The sequence below is a fragment of the Cetorhinus maximus genome, chromosome 29 (genome assembly GCF_964194155.1).
Source record: "Cetorhinus maximus chromosome 29, sCetMax3.hap1.1, whole genome shotgun sequence".
Lineage (NCBI taxonomy): Eukaryota > Metazoa > Chordata > Chondrichthyes > Lamniformes > Cetorhinidae > Cetorhinus > Cetorhinus maximus.
In genome coordinates, this window is record NC_135907.1 from 8071226 (window position 1) to 8088926 (window position 17701).

General features: G+C 44.9%; 1 protein-coding gene across 1 annotated transcript in view; it reads left to right on the forward strand.

The window, feature by feature from the left end:
* The window catches only part of LOC144669599 (alpha-N-acetylgalactosaminidase-like), a 376191-nt gene that overhangs the window by 141119 nt on the left and 217371 nt on the right, over positions 1-17701 (forward strand). The gene's annotated exons all lie outside the window — the stretch shown is intronic.

The following is a 17701-nucleotide window of genomic DNA, read 5'->3' on the forward strand; positions in this document are numbered from 1 at the left end:
AATCAGCTTGATCTGAAAACATAAAGCTCTACTTTAACTGCTGTGTCCTTGGCGTATGTCACTCTTCCAGCAGTGCCTACCCAATCAGTAAGCACTCTGAGTTTTGGTCAAATCAGATTGTGAATGCAGATTAAAGCAAGATGTAACCCTGAATTATGTCCAATGCAACAAAACTGGGTGTGTTGCATGATTTGGTGGGGCTTACTGAATTTTTTTTAAACGCAGTAGCTAGGTGAAGACTAAACAAATTATGAGGAAAATAATATAAATCTAAGTTTAAATGGTGCTTAAAATAGAATCAGCATACTCAACTCCTGGTCCCATTGTTTTCCTTTTCATTTTGCTCAGCTGGTCCTCACTTTGTCCCTCATAGCAGCTGCAATTTATAGGAAAGCAATATGATGATTTCAGTTGTTTTCCTCTGCTGTTGGTTCTGTGCTGGAGCTAACAGCACAGTGAGGGATCACATCGACATCCTGCCACACTGCACACAATGTGAGTAATCTCCTGCATACTGTGCTCCAAAATAATGAAGTATAACCAATTTCTTAAATAAAACTTTAGCTGGAATGAGGATTCAGATCTCCTGCTGAATAAACTGGTCATGTTTCAGGAAGCTGATGGCCGGGTGTTAGGGGAGCTCTCTGCCCAAGTCTGAAATCAAAATGATGAATGTTCAATCAAACCTGGTACATCAATGTACTGTCTGCTGCAACTTTAGCTAATGACATTTACCGTAACATGTTAAAAACAAAATCATGAAGTGTTGTTGGGACTGAGGCCATCACTGTGAACCCAGTTGGATGGAACTCATTAAAGGTATAATCAGCATTGAAGCATTTTACAGGTTGGAAAGGAACTTGGTTTTAATCACCAATCTTGACTGAGTTGATTGAGCTCCAGCAGAACAATATTGGTCCCATAAAACTGGCTTCAGCAACCTGAGTCAGAGGATGGGGTGAAGTGTTGGGGGTTGGAAGTCGAAAATGGGCCAGGATTGGAGCCCTGATCACTTGTCGGTTACTCTGCTGAATAATGCTTTTACCTTTAAGTGGGCTGAGGGAAAGATCAAGCTCAACTGCATGATCCCAATAGGTTTCTGGCAGTCACTAAGCTTGTACTGAATGTCTGTACCAATGGAATCTGAGACAGAAATGGGCCGTTTAGAGTGGCAAGTGCTATTGTGGGTCTAAACCTTTGGTCTGCCTGACCACAGCTCCTGATCACCAGTGCTTTTTGTGAAGTGATTTTCATGTAGGTAACACTGGGCTCCAAGCAAATGTCTGACCATGAGGAACTGCTCAATGATGGCTTCTGGTTTAAGTTTGGTTGAGGAGAGATTCATGAGCCAATAATGGAGGGCCAGAAGTTAGTTTTTGAAAAACTTCTTGGGAGGCTTGAAGTGGACTGGAGCTGCTGTGTTTTTGGTATTTGAATTTAGCCCTCTGTTCTAAAATGCTGTGTCTTTTCTTGTGTGGGTTTGGTTGCTTCTCTTCCTCATAGTTTGCACCTGATAAATGCCATACTCTGAATTTTGCTGGTATCAGACACCCAAGCACCTTTCCAACAGCACCTGGCATTGTTCCATTATTCCCCTCTCCTGGTGCATACTTCCCCAATACTGAGTCACAGATCTTTGTCACAATCTTAAGATTCCCTTTGCTGCAAATAAACATGGGTTGGGATGGGGCTGAGAGTTTAGAATGTTTAAATTCATTGTCGAATTGAGCTTCTTACCTGTGATTCACACACTGCTCCCTTTGTAACCAAATTCTGACGTCAACTATTTAAAATGTTAAATCTTACCACCAATGTAACAGATTATTATAAATAAATTTTCACAGCAAATTGAACATTCCTTTTTGTTCATGTCCTGTCCTCTCCATTTCCCCCTCTCTCATAGGTATTGAGGCATTGCGAGAACTTGATTCTCCAGTCTGAGTTATCTGATCTAAGCTTAGATGAGGATGGACCCCTATGGGCCTTGGGCTCTGCACCTCTGTGTTAGCAAGAGAAATTCAATCCCTGGCTTGACTGAAAGCCAAGATCAACAACTTACATTTATATAGTGCCTTAATAAAACATCCCAGGGTGCTTAAAATATAAAAGCAAAGAACTGCGGATGCTGGAAATCCAAAACAAAAACAGAAACAGAAATACCTGGAAAAACTCAGCAGGTCTGGCAGCATTGGCGGAGAAGAGCACAGTTGACGTTTCGAGTCCTCATGACCCTTCAACAAAACTAAGTAAAAATAGGAAAGGGGTGAAATATAAGCTGGTTTAAAGGGGGGGGCATTGTTGGAACAAGAAGCCAGTAATAGGTGGAGATAACCAAAATATGTCACAGACGAAAGGACAGAGGTGTTGAAGGTGGTGATATTATCTAAAGGAATGTGCTAATTAAGAGTAGAAAGCAGGGCAAACAAGGTACAGATAGCTCTAGTGGGGGAAGGAATACTAAAAAGGCTAAAAGGTAGAGATAAACAATGGGTGGAAATACATTAAAAAATAATGGAAATAGGTGGGAAAAGAAAAATTTATATAAATTATTGGAAAAAACAAAAAGGAGGGGGAAGAAACGGAAAGGGGGTGGGTATGGAGGAGAGAGTTCATGATCTAAAATTGTTGAACTCAATATTCAGTCCGGAAGGCCGTAAAGTGCCTAGTCGGGAGATGAGGTGCTGTTCCTCCAGTTTGCGTTGAGCTTCACTGGAACAATGCAGCAAGCCAAGGACAGGCATGAGAGCAGGGTGGAGTGTTGAAATGGCAAGCGACAGGGAGGTCTGGGTAATGCTTGCGGACAGACCGAAGGTGTTCTGCAAAGCGGTCACCCAGTCTGCGTTTGGTCTCTCCAATGTAAAGGAAACCGCATTGGGAGCAACGAATGGAAGGGACTAAGTTTGGGGAAATGCAAGTGAAATGCTTCACTTGAAAGGAGTGTTTGGGCCCTTGGACGGTGAGGAGAGAGGAAGTGAAGGGGCAGGTGTTGCATCTTCTGCGGTTGCATGGGAAGGTGCCGTGGGAGGGGGTTGAGGAGTAGGGGGTGATGGAGGAGTGGACCAGGGTGTCACGGAGGGAACGATCCCTACGGAATGCCGCCAATGGGGGTGAAGGGAAGATGTGTTTGGTGGTGGCATCATGCTGGAGTTGGCGGAAATGGCGGAGGATGATCTTTTGAATGCGGAGGCTAAGGGCTGATAAGTGAGGACAAGGGGAACCCTATCATGTTTCTGGGAGGGAGGAGAAGGCATGAGGGCGGATGCGCGGGAGATGGGCCGGACACTGTTGAGGGCCCTGTCAACCACCGTGGGTGGAAAACCTTGGTTAAGGAAGAAGGAGGACATGGCAGAGGAACTGTTTTTGAAAGTGGCATCATCAGAACAGATGCGAAGGAGGCGAAGGAACTGAGAGAATGGGATGGAGCCCTTACAGGAAGCGGGGTGTGAGGAGTTGTAGTCGAGGTAGCTGTGGGAGTCGGTAGGCTTGTAATGGATATTGCTGGACAGTCTATCACCAGAAATTGAGCCAGAGAGGTCAAGGAAGGGAAGGGAAGTGTCAGAGATGGACCATGTGAAAATAATGGAGGGGTGGAGATTGGATGCAAAATTAATAAATTTTTCCAGGTCCTGACAAGAGCATGAAGCAGCACTGAAGTAATCATCCATGTACCGGAGAAAGAGTTGAGGGGGCCGGAGTAGGACTGGAACAAGGAATGTTCCACATACCCCATAAAGAGACAGGCATAGCTGGGGCCCATGCGGGTACCCATAGCCACACCTTTTATTTGGAGGAAGTGAGAGGAGTTAAAGGAGAAATTGTTCAGTGTGAGAACAAGTTCAGCCAGACGGAGGAGAGTAGTGGTGGATGGGGATTGTTCGGGCCTCTGTTCGAGGAAGAAGCGGAGAGCCCTCAGACCATCCCGATGGGGGATGGAGGTGTAGAGGGATTGGATGTCCATGGTGAAGAGGAAGCGGTTGGGGCCAGGGAACTTGAAATTGTTGATGTGACGTAAGGTGTCAGAGGAATCACGGATGAAGGTGGGAAGGGATTGGACAAGGGGAGAGAGAAGGGAGTCAAGATAGCGAGAAATGAGTTCCGTGGGGCAGGAACAGGCTGACATAATCAGGACAGTCCTGTTTGTGGATTTTGGGTAGGAGGTAGAAGCGGGCTGTCCGAGTTTGGGCAACTATCAGGTTGGAAGCTGTGGAAGGAAGATCTCCAGAGGAGATGAGGTCAGTGACAGTCCTGGAAACAATGGCTTGATGTTCAGTGGTGGGGTCATGGTCCAGGGAGAGTAGGAGGAAGTGTCTGCGAGTTGACGCTCAGCCTCCGCGAAACAGGGTGCTTCACAGAAGTGACAACAAACATGATTTGATACTGAACCACACAGCGATATTAGAGAAGAGGTGACAAGAAGAAATAAAATGCAGGAAAAACGCAGAAGGTCTAGCAGCATCCGTGGAAAGAGAAACTGAGTTAACGTTTTGAGTCCATATAACTCCTTCAGAACGGGTGACAAGAAGACATGGGTCAGAGAATTTAGGTTTGAAGAACCTTGTTGAAGAGGGAAAAGAATTGCATTTCTATAGCACATTCCACAACCTTAATTTTCCAGAGCTTTACAGCCAATGAAGTACTTTTGAAGTGTAGTCACTGATGTAATGTAGGAAACAGGGCAGTCAATTTGTGCACCACAAGCTCCCACAAATAGCCAATAATCTGTTTTAATGATGTTGATTGAGGGATAAACATTGGCCAGGACACAGGGGAGATCTCCCCTGCTCCTCTTCAAGCAGTGCTGCGGGATCTTTTATGCCCACCTGAGCAGGCAGACAGAACCTTGGTTTAATGTCCCATCCAAAAGCCAGCACCTTGGATAGTGCAGCATTCCCTAAAGAGGAGCGGGGAGCTTAGGGAGGGAATTCCAGGGGAGGATCAGATTTGACTGTTAAGACCCCTGCAATCAAACAGCTTAGCATTTTTCAGCTATCACACACTGGGGGTAATGACCCCTCCTGTGAACTTGATTATACTCCAGTGTAACTCTCTCTCTCTCTCTCTCACCATTACCACCATCTCGCCAGCTGAGGGCCATGTAGAAGAGGCTAGGTGAAGCCAATGGAGTTTGATTCAAGGGTTGAAGGCCTCATTGGGGGAAGTAGACTTGGAACTGCCTAACAGGCTAACAGTAAGAAAAGCAGAAAATGCTGGGAACATTCAGCAGGTGAGGCAGTATCTGTGGAGAGAAATGAGGTGGGTAGCTAGAGCTACACTAAAAATCAGTCACGATCTGACTGAAGGTTGGAACAGGTTTGAGGGGCTGAAGGGCCTCCAGTTCCTATGTTCTTATTAATGGCTGGGTTTGCTACCAGTGAGCCTTGTAGCAATTATGTGGCGTGAGCTGGAAAGTATCCCAGTCTCTATTGACAGCTCACCCCTGCCCCTCCCCTGCCCAGCCTAATTAGTAAGGCTGGTCAATTAACAGTGTACTCAGGAACTCCCTTACTTGGAAATGCAATCCACAGAGTCAGCAGGCTGATTTGGTGCCAGGTTTGCATGTACTTGGAACTCCCCAAGCCTTTGCTTGTGATCTGACTGTGTGGCAATGGGATGTTAATGCTACTGGGTGCGTACAGGGCCGACTGATGTCTTAGTTGTTTGGTTCAGTGACTTTTAAACATAGCAATAGGATTCCATGTGTGTCGATACCTGGCTGAGGGGGTTGCTGGCAAGCTGCTCCCACCCTGTGACCTCTACCAGCTACAAGAGGGCACCCCTTCCACCCTCATTCAAACAGGAGTGTAGAAATAATGCTTACACAAGTACAAGTAACATCTGTTTAACTCAATGCTGTTCGCTTCACAGCTGGCTTCCAGCATAGCCTGTTCCTTATTGCTAAATCGGTACAGGAAGCGGATGAATGATTTCTGCAGCAGGATAAACAACTGCCCTCTGCCAGTGGGAGATTTCGTCCCAATGAGACAAAATGTCCAAACTGGTGGAGGGCACAGCAACAGGTTGGAGGAAGCCTGAGCAAAGTAATGTTCTCGGGTCCGTGTGGCGTCAATCCACCGTGACCAGAACATGACTCTTGGGTCTGAACAGCTTTGTTACTGACGCTGAGCAGAAGGACCGTGTGTCCTTTGTTTAATGATTTCTGGATCAGCTCCAAGAACAGCCTCTGGGATCTCGCCCAAGTAGCCATACTTAACCATGTGAGTGCTGACAGGCTATTCAGCTACAGTAGGTATCACAGCAGACTCTGATCTTGCTCTTCACCCCACATGGACTTCCCATTTCTCAGCCTTGGGGTTTTTTTTAAAAAAAAGGCTTATTTCACCTGTCTAGTTTGGGGGCAGAGGTCAATTGTTGCATCTGTCCTGTATTCCTGGCTGAAGCCAGTCACTCAACACAGACTAAGAATTGAACCCAGCCCATTCCTGCACTGTAGCGTTCATTCTGTGTTTATCCATTGTATGATTAGCAATCCTGCTTTAGGGATTTCCAGGATGGTGGCAAGGTTTTGTCTGTGGGTGAGAGTCACACAGGAGATTCAAAAGCTGAGGTCCCTTTCTATTCCTACAGTGAGAGCATACAAGAAAAAACAATTTATTTCATGTAAAGAGAGGTTTTATACAGTAACGCAATAAATGGCTGAAAAGCAGTTTCTACATGATCCCTCACAATCTAATCGAACCTGCCCATGCCTGTCTTTCAGAAATTATCCTCTCCATACCCTTCTATCCTTACTTCACTCTGTCCACCATTATCTGTGGCTTCTAATCTCCATCAGTAGTCTGGGGCAGGCTGTAGCAGGGCAGCTGCCAGGTAGCAGTGTTCAGTCCAATTCCGCTTCAGGCTGAATGTTCTTGTGAAATGCAGACTCTACACCATCAATGGAGCTTTATTATCAATTGTCTGGAGGCAGATAAGAACATAAGAAATAGGAGCAGGAGAATGCCTCGAGCCTGCATCACTTTTAAAAAGATCAAGGCTGTTCTTTGACCTCAATTCTGCTTTCCTGCCTGATCTCCATGCTTCCTAATTATCTTAAGAGTCCAAAAATCTATCAATCGCAGTCTTGAATATACTCAACAACAGAGTCCACACTTTTCTGGGGTAGAGAATTCCAGAGATTCACAACCTTCAAAGTGAAGAAATTTCTCATCTCAGTCCGACATGGTCAACCCCTTATTCAGAGACTACGACCTCTAGTTCAAAGTTCCCAGGCACAGGAAACAGTCTCTCTGTGTCTACCCTGTCAAGTGCTTTCAATCTTCTGTGCTTCAATGAGATAATTTCCTCATTCTTCTAAACAGAGAGTATGGTGGTGGAGTCTGAGTTGCTGTGGCAACCTGCACTTTCACTTGTATGTTGTAGTCTGGAGCAGTGGATAGTGATGGTAGAGGCTCCAATGTTCTTTCCATCACATGGGTGACCAGGAATCTCTCTTGTTCTTACTACTTGCCAGTGGTGTGTGTTGGAGGGATTTGCAGGGTGATACTCAACCCGTGTGACCACACTTCCTTCTGTGGCAATGAAGGTACGTTCTGGGGTGGGATTTGAACCCAGAGCTTCTGGCTCAGAGGCAGGGATGCTGCCCACTGCTCCACAGGACGTCCTTATACCCTCTCATCCCAGGAATCAATTTAGTGAACATTCATTACGTGCCCTCTAAGGCAAATACATCCTTCCTTAGGTACAGACACCAAAACTGTGCTCATGTGTGGTCTCATCAAAGCCCTGCACAATTGCAGCAAAACTTTTGAACTCTTGTAGTCCAACCCCTTTCAATAAATTCCAACATTTTACTTCCTAATACTTGTACCTGCATGTTAACTTTGTTTTTCATATACAAGGACACCTAAATCTCTCTGGACACCAAGTTTAAAAGTTTTCTCGCTGTTTAAAATATATTCTGTTTTTCTATTCTTCCTACCAGAGTGAATAACCTGACATTATCCCACATTACACTCCATCTGTCACCCTCTTGCCCACTAACTCAACCTTTGCAGATTTCTTGCGTTCTTACAGCTTACTTTCCCACCTGGCTTTGCATGATTAGCAAACTTGGATACATGACACTTTCCTCTCATCAAGACATTGATGTACATTGTAAATAGCTGAAGCCCCAGCACTAATTCTTGAAACGTCCATCCCCCTCTATCCCAGTAACAGACTGCCAATCTGACAGTGACTCATGCTGAGGTACAATTCCATGGGCACTGGGGTGCAGTTCCCCAGGCACCGACTCGCACTGGGTGCAGTTCCCCAGGCACCGACACGCACTGGGTGCAGTTCCCCAGGCACCGACTCTCACTGGGGTGCAGTTCCCCAGGCACCGACTCGCACTGGGTGCAGTTCCCCAGGCACCGACTCTCACTGGGGTGCAGTTCCCCAGGCACCGACTCGCACTGGGGTGCAGTTCCCCAGGCACCGACTCGCACTGGGGTGCAGTTCCCCAGGCACCGACTCGCACTGGGGTGCAGTTCCCCAGGCACCGACTCGCACTGGGGTGCAGTTTCCCCAGGCACCGACTCTCACTGGGGTGCAGTTCCCCAGGCACCGACTCTCACTGGGGTGCAGTTCCCCAGGCACCGACTCTCACTGGGGTGCAGTTCCCCAGGCACCGACTCTCACTGGGGTGCAGTTCCCCAGGCACCGACTCTCACTGGGGTGCAGTTCCCCAGGCACCGACTCTCACTGGGGTGCAGTTCCCCAGGCACCGACTCTCACTGGGGTGCAGTTCCCCAGGCACCGACTCTCACTGGGTGCAGTTCCCCAGGCACCGACTCTCACTGGGGTGCAGTTCCCCAGGCACCGACTCGCACTGGGTGCAGTTCCCCAGGCACCGACTCTCACTGGGGTGCAGTTCCCCAGGCACCGACTCTCACTGGGTGCAGTTCCCCAGGCACCGACTCGCACTGGGGTGCAGTTCCCCAGGCACCGACTCTCACTGGGGTGCAGTTCCCCAGGCACCGACTCGCACTGGGGTGCAGTTCCCCAGGCACCGACTCGCACTGGGGTGCAGTTTCCCCAGGCACCGACTCGCACTGGGCTGCAGTTCCCCAGGCACCGACTCGCATAGGGGATACAAGTCCATAAGCTATGTCTCTCCTTGGGGTTCAGTTCCATACACATGCCACAAATGCTCCAAGATCTCAGGCCAGTTGGTTATACAAATGCAAACCCTGATGATGATTGTCAGTTGGCTCTTTGACTTGAGAGGTGTTACAATCAAGCCATATCCAGTCTTTACTCTCCCTCTATGTTTTGCAGCTGAAATCAGTGGGAGAGCAATAGCAGGAACTCTGGCTGATTTGTGTCTCCATTTTCCTGGCACTTCTGAAACTCCACCACTGCCCTATGAGAGCAGTGAGCTCAGCATGGGTTGGTGATTGGAGAGTGGGAAAGTCAGGGTACTGCAGCCACGGGGTCAGCATGCCCAGTGGTTCGAATTGAGGGATTTGTCTGGAAGGAGAGACGTAAAAACAGATGGAGAGCGCTCAGATCTCTCCATCAACAAACACGTTGAGACTGATAAGATTTGCTAGCCCCAACCTCAGTCCTTGCAGTGTGAGAGATATCAATCCACAGCTGTCACTCCCTGGCAGAAGGGAGATCTGCACAGATCTCATAGGGTCATTAGAGAATTATATCCAATGGAGACCTTGTGACACAATCCAAAGGGGAACAATAGCAGTGCCAGTGACGGTCTGGTGAGTAAAGGCAATACTTTGAACAGCATTGAGATAGCCAGATCCCAGCCTTCGTCAGGATCACGTCATTTTTAATTTGAATTGTTTTTATCTTTCTTAGGATGCGGGCGACAACTGGAGAGGCTGGTTTACAGCCCCACCCTAGTTGCCCCAGGGCATGAAGAGTGAACTATATTTGTGGGACAGGAGTCTGGGTAGGTTTCCTTCCCTGAAGGACATGAGTTTCCATGACAATCCAATAGCTACTATGATTATATTTCTGTAGGCAGCTCAGGTTTATTAGATTCAGTTTCACATGTTACCACGATGGGAATCGGAACTCATAACAAGCCCGGTACCTGGAACCACAAGGCTTCTGTGTGCCCTGGTCTGTGCTAAGTTAGCCCATTTTATTCCAGCAGCAGGGAGGGCCATTGGTTGGGGCTACGGGAGGGGTTGTCAGCCAGAGCTGCTGTTGCAGGCTGACTCTTACTCTCCCTCACTCCAGCAGTGGAGCTGTGTGACAGTAGACCTCAGTGCCTTGAGGGAAGGAGTGGTGAAGATTGGAAAAGAAACAAGCCCACACACCAACCACAAAACAGCCGCTATAATTAACATTTACTGCTGTACAAGACAGGACATGGGGAGGAAACTTTCAGTTTCTGGCCAACAATCTTCGAATTTCAATGGAGTTGAGGCAAGTATTGCATCTTTCCAGCCATTTGCTCTCCTTCCACAGGTGTCACCTTTTACTGGATCAGTGCCCATTCCTTATCTGGACACTGAAGGCTACTGTGGATGTTATTCAACTGCAGAGGGGGGTCATCAGACAGTCATCAGGAGTGGGACACCAGCTTTGTCACAGCCATCTCTCAGAGTCAGATGGGACAATTGTTTTGTTCGCTGCCCAACTGAACAGCCACCAGCAGTGAGACAACTTGTGCAGGATTGTTTTCACCAGTTTGTTGAACCAATAGGCGGTGTAGGACAGATGAAGAAAATTATCCAGATGAAAGGCAAATGCCACAGCCCAGCCTCTCTACCCTGCAGCGTGGTTATAACCTTGAACTGGACGTAAGAGACAAAGAACTGACTGCATGAGCAGCACTGAACTCACAGCAACACCAAACTGATACCATCTGTCACACCCATCTTCAGTGAATTTACTGTGGCTTCAATAACTGATTGTGTACACACACACACTCACAGTCATGATAACTGACTATACAGAAATAGAGACACCCCCACAATAACTGACTATATACAAATTTACAATATCTGACTGTACACATACAAACACCCTAACTACACACAAACTTACAATAACTGACTACACATACAGATCCCCCTCAATAACCATCTGTACACATACACACACACACCCCCCCTCAGTAACTGATTACACACGCACAACCCCTCAATAACTGTCTACATACACATGCCCCCTCAATAATTGATTGCACACATACCCTCAGTAACTGACTACACATGCCCTCAATAACTGACTGTACACACACACCTCCTCATAACCTTCCTTCCATTATAAGGTCAGAAGTGGGAGTGTTTGCTGATGATTGCACAATGTTCAGCACCATTCATGACTCAGATACTAAAGCAGTCTATGTCCAAATGCAGTAACACCTGGACAATATCCAGGCTTGGGCTAATAAGTAGCAAGTAACATTCACGCCACACAAGTGCCAAGCAATGACCATCTCAAACAAGAGAGAATCTAACCATTGCCCCTTGACGTTCAATGGCATAACTATCACTGAATCCCCCATTATCAACATCCTGGGAGTTACCATTGACCAGAAACTGAACTGGACTAGCCATATAAATACTGTGGCTACAAGAGCAGGAATCCTGTTCCAAGTAACTCACCTCCTGATTCCCCAAAGCCTGTCCACCACCTACAAGGCACAAGTCAGGAGTATGATGGAATACTCCCCACTTGCATAGATGAATGCAGCTCCCACAACACTCAAGAAGCTTGACACCATCCAGGACAAAGCAGCCTGCTTGATTGGCACCACATCCACAAACTTCTACCACCGAAGCACAGTAGTAGCAGTGTGTACCATCTACAAAATGCACTGCAGGAATTCACCAGGGCTCCTTAGACAGTACCTTCCAAACCCAGAACCACTAACATCTAGAAGGTAAGGTGCAGCAGATAGATGGGAATACCACCACCTGGAAGTTACTCACCATCCTGACTTGGATATATATCGCCGTTCCTTCACTGTCACTGGGTCACAATCCTGGAACTCTCTTCCTAACAGCACTATGGATGTACCTACGCCACATAGACTGCAGCAGTTCAAGAAGGCAGCTCACCACCACCTTCTCAAGGGTAACTAGAGATGGGCAATAAATGCTGGCCCAGCCAGCGAAGCCCACATCCGATGAATGTAATAAAAAAATTCCCACCCTCTACCTTGCTTCATCATAGCTTTAAAAGTATTCCATGATCCTGCCTCCATGCTCTCTGGGGAAGAGAACTCCACAGACTATCGACCCTCAGAAAAAAATTCTCATCTCCATCTTAAATGGGAGACCCCTTATTTTTAAAACATGTCCCCTAGTTCTAGTCTCTTCCATAGGGGAAACATCCTTTCAGCGTCCACCCTGTGAAACCCCCTCAGGATCTTATGTTTTAATAAGATAATCTCTCATTCTTCTAAACTCCGATGGATACAGACCCAGCCTTTCCTCATTAGACAACCTCTTCATCCCAGAAATCAGCCAAGTGAACCGCTTCTAATGCAATTATCTCCTTTCTTAAATAAGGAGACCAAAACTGCAAACAGTACTCCAGATGAGGTCTCACCAACATCCTGCAGAACTGTAACAAAACTTCCCTACTCCATTCTCTACATTCCATTCTCCTTGCAATAAACAACAACATCCCATTTGCCTTCCTAATCACTTGCTATAACTGCACACTAACTTTTTGTGATTCATGTACCAGGACACCCAGATCCCTCTGTACCGGAGAGTTCTGCAATCTCTCTCCATTTAAATGACATGCTTTTTTTCCATTCTTCCTCCCAAAGTGGACAAGTTCACATTCTCCCACATTATATTCCATCTATCTTCCAAATTTTTTCCCACTCAATCTATCCATATCCCTTTGCAGGCTCCTTACATCCTCTTCATAACTTACTCTCCTACCTATCTTTGTGTCATCAACAAATTTAGCAACCATACATTCAGACCTTTCATCCAAATCATTGATATAGATTGTAAATAGTTGAGGTCCCAGTACTGATCCCTGTGGTACTCCACTGTTTACATCTTGCCAACCCGAAAATGACTAATTTATCCCTGCTTTCTGTTTCCTGTTAGCTAACCAATCCTCGATCCATGTTGATATGTTACCCCTTACACCACGAGCTCTTATTTTATGTAGCAACCTTTGATGAAGCACTTTGTCAATTGCCTTTTGGAAATCCAAGAACATCACATCTACAGGTGCCCCTTTATCCATGTTGCATGATACTTCCTCAAAGAAATCTAATAAATTAGTCAAACATGATTTCCCTTTCACAAAACCATGTTGACTCTGCCTGATTGCATTACGATTTTCTAAGTGCCTTGCTATAACCTGCTTTATAATAGATTGTAGCATTTTCCTTACGACAGATATTAGGTTAACTAGCCTGTAATTTCCTGCTTTCTGTCTCCCTCCTTTCTTGAATAGAGGAGTTACATTCACTATTTTTCAATCTGATGGGACTTTTCCAGAATCTAGGGAATTTTGGAAAATTAAAACCAATTCATCTACTATCTCAGCAGCCACTTCTTTTAAGACCCTAGGATGAAGTCCATCAGGACCTGGGACTTTGTCAGCCTTTAATTCTAATAATATCAGTATCCTTTCTCTGGAGATTGTAATAGTTTTAAGTTCCTCTCTTACTTTCACCTCTTGATTTACAAGTATTTCTGGGATGTTATTTGTGTCTTCTACAGTGAAGACAGACACAAAATATCTGTTCAATGCATCCGCCATTTCCTTATTTCCCATTAATTCCCCAGACTCATCGCCAGAGAACCAACACTCACTTGAGTTACTCTTTTCCTTTTTAAATACCTGTAGAAACTCTATCTGTTTTTATATTTCTATCTCGCTTTCTCGTACTCTAATTTCTCCATCCTTATTATTTTTTTCGTCATTCTTTGCTGATTTTTATATTCTGTCCAATCTTCTAACCTGCTACTGATCTGTGCAGAAATGCAAACTTTTTCTTTCAGTTTGATACTATCTTTAACTTCTTTAGAAAACCACACATTATGCATCTTTTTCCTAGAGTCATTCTTTCTTTTTCACTGGAACATATCTTTGCTGAGTGTTATGAAATATCTCCTTAAATGTCTTTCACTGCATCGCTACTGACTTACCCCTTAAGCTAATTTCCCAGTTCACTTTAGCCAGCTCTGTCTTCATACCCTTATAATTGCCTTTATTTAAGTTTAAAACACTAGTCTTAGGCCCACTCTTCCCTCCCTCAAACTGAATGTGAAATTCAATCATGTTATGATCACTGCTCCCTCAGGACTCCTTAAATATGAGGTCATTAATTAATCCTGTCTCATTGCACATTACCAGGTCTGGAATAGACTGCTTTGGTTGTCTCTAAAATGTGCTGCTCTAAGAAACTGTCCCAAAAACACTCAATGAACTCATCTTCCAGGCTACTTCTGCCAATTTGATTTGTCTAATGTATACATAGATTAAAATCACCCATCAATATTGCTATACCTTTCTCAAAGCCCCCATTATTTTCTTCATGTATACCACATTCTTTAGTGTAATTACTGATAGGGGACCTTTAAACTATTCCCACAAGTGACTTACCTTTGCTATTTCTTATCTCTACCCAAACTGATTCTGCATCCTGGTCTTTTGAATGAAGGCTGCCTCTCACTATTGTACTAATTTCATCCTTAATTAACAGAGCTACCCCACCACCTTTTCCTTGTTTCCTGTCCTTCCAAAATGTTACGTACCCTTGAATATTCAGATTCCAGTATTGATCACCTTGCAACCACGTCTCTGTAACGGCCATCAGATCATACATACTTATTTCTATTTCAGCTTACAATTCATTTGTTTTGTTACGAACACTACGCACATTCAGATACAGAGCCTTAGTTCTGTCTTCTTACTATTTTTTCAACCTTTGGCCTCATCAACTGGCACACTCTTAAGTTTGTACACTTTGTCCCTTCCTGCCATGGTCTCATTATCATTATCCTTATTGTTACCTTGCTTTGTTCTCTCCCGCTAATCTATGACATCTTCCCTCAATTGATCCCCCACCCCCACTATTTAATTTAAATAGTGTTTAATGTTTTAATAAAATATTTAATGGCCCCCCAGCTCAAGTTCAACCCACTAAATGGAATTTGGCGAACAGTAGATAGGATTGCTAAATTACTCTTACTCCGCCTGAATTAGAATGGGGTAATGGCCAGCCAAGCTTCATGGCCTCATTTAGGTTACAGAGAGAAAAGGATCTGTCTCTTCGTCTAAGTCATTAATATAGATTGTAAATAGCTAAAGCCTCAGCAGTGCCCCTTGCGGCACTCCACTAGTCGTAACCTATCGACTTGAAAATGCCCCATTTATCACTACTCTTTGCTTAGAGAGCAATGGTTTCACCAAAATGGAGGGACTTGTAGAATATGATCCTTAAAACACTGGTTTAAAAGAAACCTTGTGTTCTCACATAATAAAAATGGAATATGCCTTCTTCAACCGCTGCTGTTACAAATATGAAGTTTATAATTGTGTCTTTAAATTTAAGGAAAAATGAAGGGGGTCCTGACCTATTGCCTGACAGTAAGCCTGGGTAGTTGATTGTTAGAGATCAAAGGAAGGCTTAGATTAGTTTGCTGGGACGAAGGTGCAAGGTATTTACACTTGGAGACAACGGCAGCAGTATCTGAGTCTTCTAAAGTCCCAGAAAGGCGTTGAAGATTTCAGGTTGTAAACAGTTGTGCTGTAAACTGTCCATTTACTTCTAAGACAAAAGAGTACGGGGCCAAGAATAGCTAATCAGCATTTCTATCTTGTGCAAGGTTAATGTATTTCGCGTTCCCATGGGGAAGAGGGCAGCTGAAACCATTTTTGAGATCAGGTAACAGGCTTCCCTACAAATCAATGAATATCTCAGACAGACAGTTCTGTGTGGTCAGCAGATAGAAGAGGCTGGTTTGACTTTATGAGCTACTGCAGCTGGATTGAGGAGGAGACAGTCTCCAGTTGATGAGATGCATCCTATAGTTATCTAAGTAGATTCTGGGAGATTCACCCTGGTATAGCCAAAGGGAAGAAGAATAATTGGAACAGGCTTTACTGCTGGTGGTGGATTTAAGAAACTCTCCAAAACCTGAGGAATGTTCCTGGAGACAGTCACTTGAAGTTACTACTTGGTGAAGCGGGGATACAGGAACCCATTGGAAGCAGGGAGCAACTGCGGACTGTTTGCTATATGGACTGTAATTCTGTGGTGAATGCAATGCGTGGTAAGTATGAAAGGGGAATGTTCCTCTCTGTAGTTTAAAGTATACATTGCCTACAAAAAGAAAATAGTGTTTGGTTAATGGTGTTTATAGTCATTTGTTACAGTAAAAGTTTTAAAATGTGAAATTCTGTTGTGTCATTCTTTCAGCTATCAACTGGAAGTTCGAATCTCTTCTTAAAAGTTAAAGGTTCCAAGGGGATCTTAACACTGTAAAGGAGCAGCCCTGGGTCTGTCATTACGAGTTTCTAGTTAGAGGCCTTAAATTTGTAAAAGGCCCCACAGGCTGCAATAGGAACACAACATCACATCATACTCAGTTTTTCTTCTTCACAGGTTTATCTGGAAAACAGGAGAATTCCCATTGTAACCAGTCCATGGTTTCCCAGCTTTTATTGCTTGGGATGATGGCTGTTTTATCCAAAGGGTAATATTTCTCCAATACCTGCAAACCTGACAACTTTCCTCACCTTTACAACAATAAGCGTTTCTCTCAAATGTAGTAACTCATTTAACATGAACATTAGAAAAAAATCTCCCTCAGCAGTGTCTCCCCGACTTCCCTGAAGGTGTTGACACTTACTGGGTTACAGTTCCATATATTTATGAACTTTATTATCACCTGAGCGACTGTTCTTTCCATGTGTATGTGGAGACTTCTGTAGTGGGGGCATCACATTGCTCCCCCCACCCACTCCCCTCCACCACCCCCCTCCACCACCCAATCCTTTTCTCACTGTATCTAAGTTTTCTGATAATAAAAAGCTAGGTGGGAATGCAAGCTGTGAGGAGGATACAAAGAGAATGCAAAAAGACGTAAGGCTGAATTTTAACAGAGACATGAAACAGGAGCTGGGTTTGTATTCGGAATCAGAAGCACTCCGCTGGTAGTAAACTGAATTTTTGGAATCTCTTTCCCAAAGAGTTGTGGATGCTCTATTGTTGAATACATTTAAGGCTGTGATGGACAGATTTTTGGTCTCTCAGGGAATCAAGGGGTATGGGGAGCGGGCAGGAAAGTGGAGTTGAAGCCAAAGGTCAGCCATGACTGCAATGAATGGAGGAGCAGAGTCAAGGGACTGAATGGTCTACTCCTGTTCCATTTTCTTATGTTCTAATGTTCTTGTCTGTTAGGAGGTCTGGACCTTCCTTACAGCCTCTAAATTTTAAAGTCTTTGCCTCAACATACTGATACAGAAGCTCAGATCAGGAGTAGTCCTTCCTCCAACAGAATCATTTGGCATAGGAGGCCATTCAGCCCACTCTACCTGTGCAGGGCCTTCAAAAGAGATATGCAATTAGTCCGATTCCCACATTCTTTCCCTGTAGCCCTGTAATTTTCTTCTTTTAAGTATATATCCAATTTCCTTTCTATAATTACTATTAAATCTGTCCTCTTGCACATCCCTGATTTTAATAGCTTCACCATTGCTGGTCATGCCTTCAACTCCCTAGGCCCTAAGCTCTGGAATT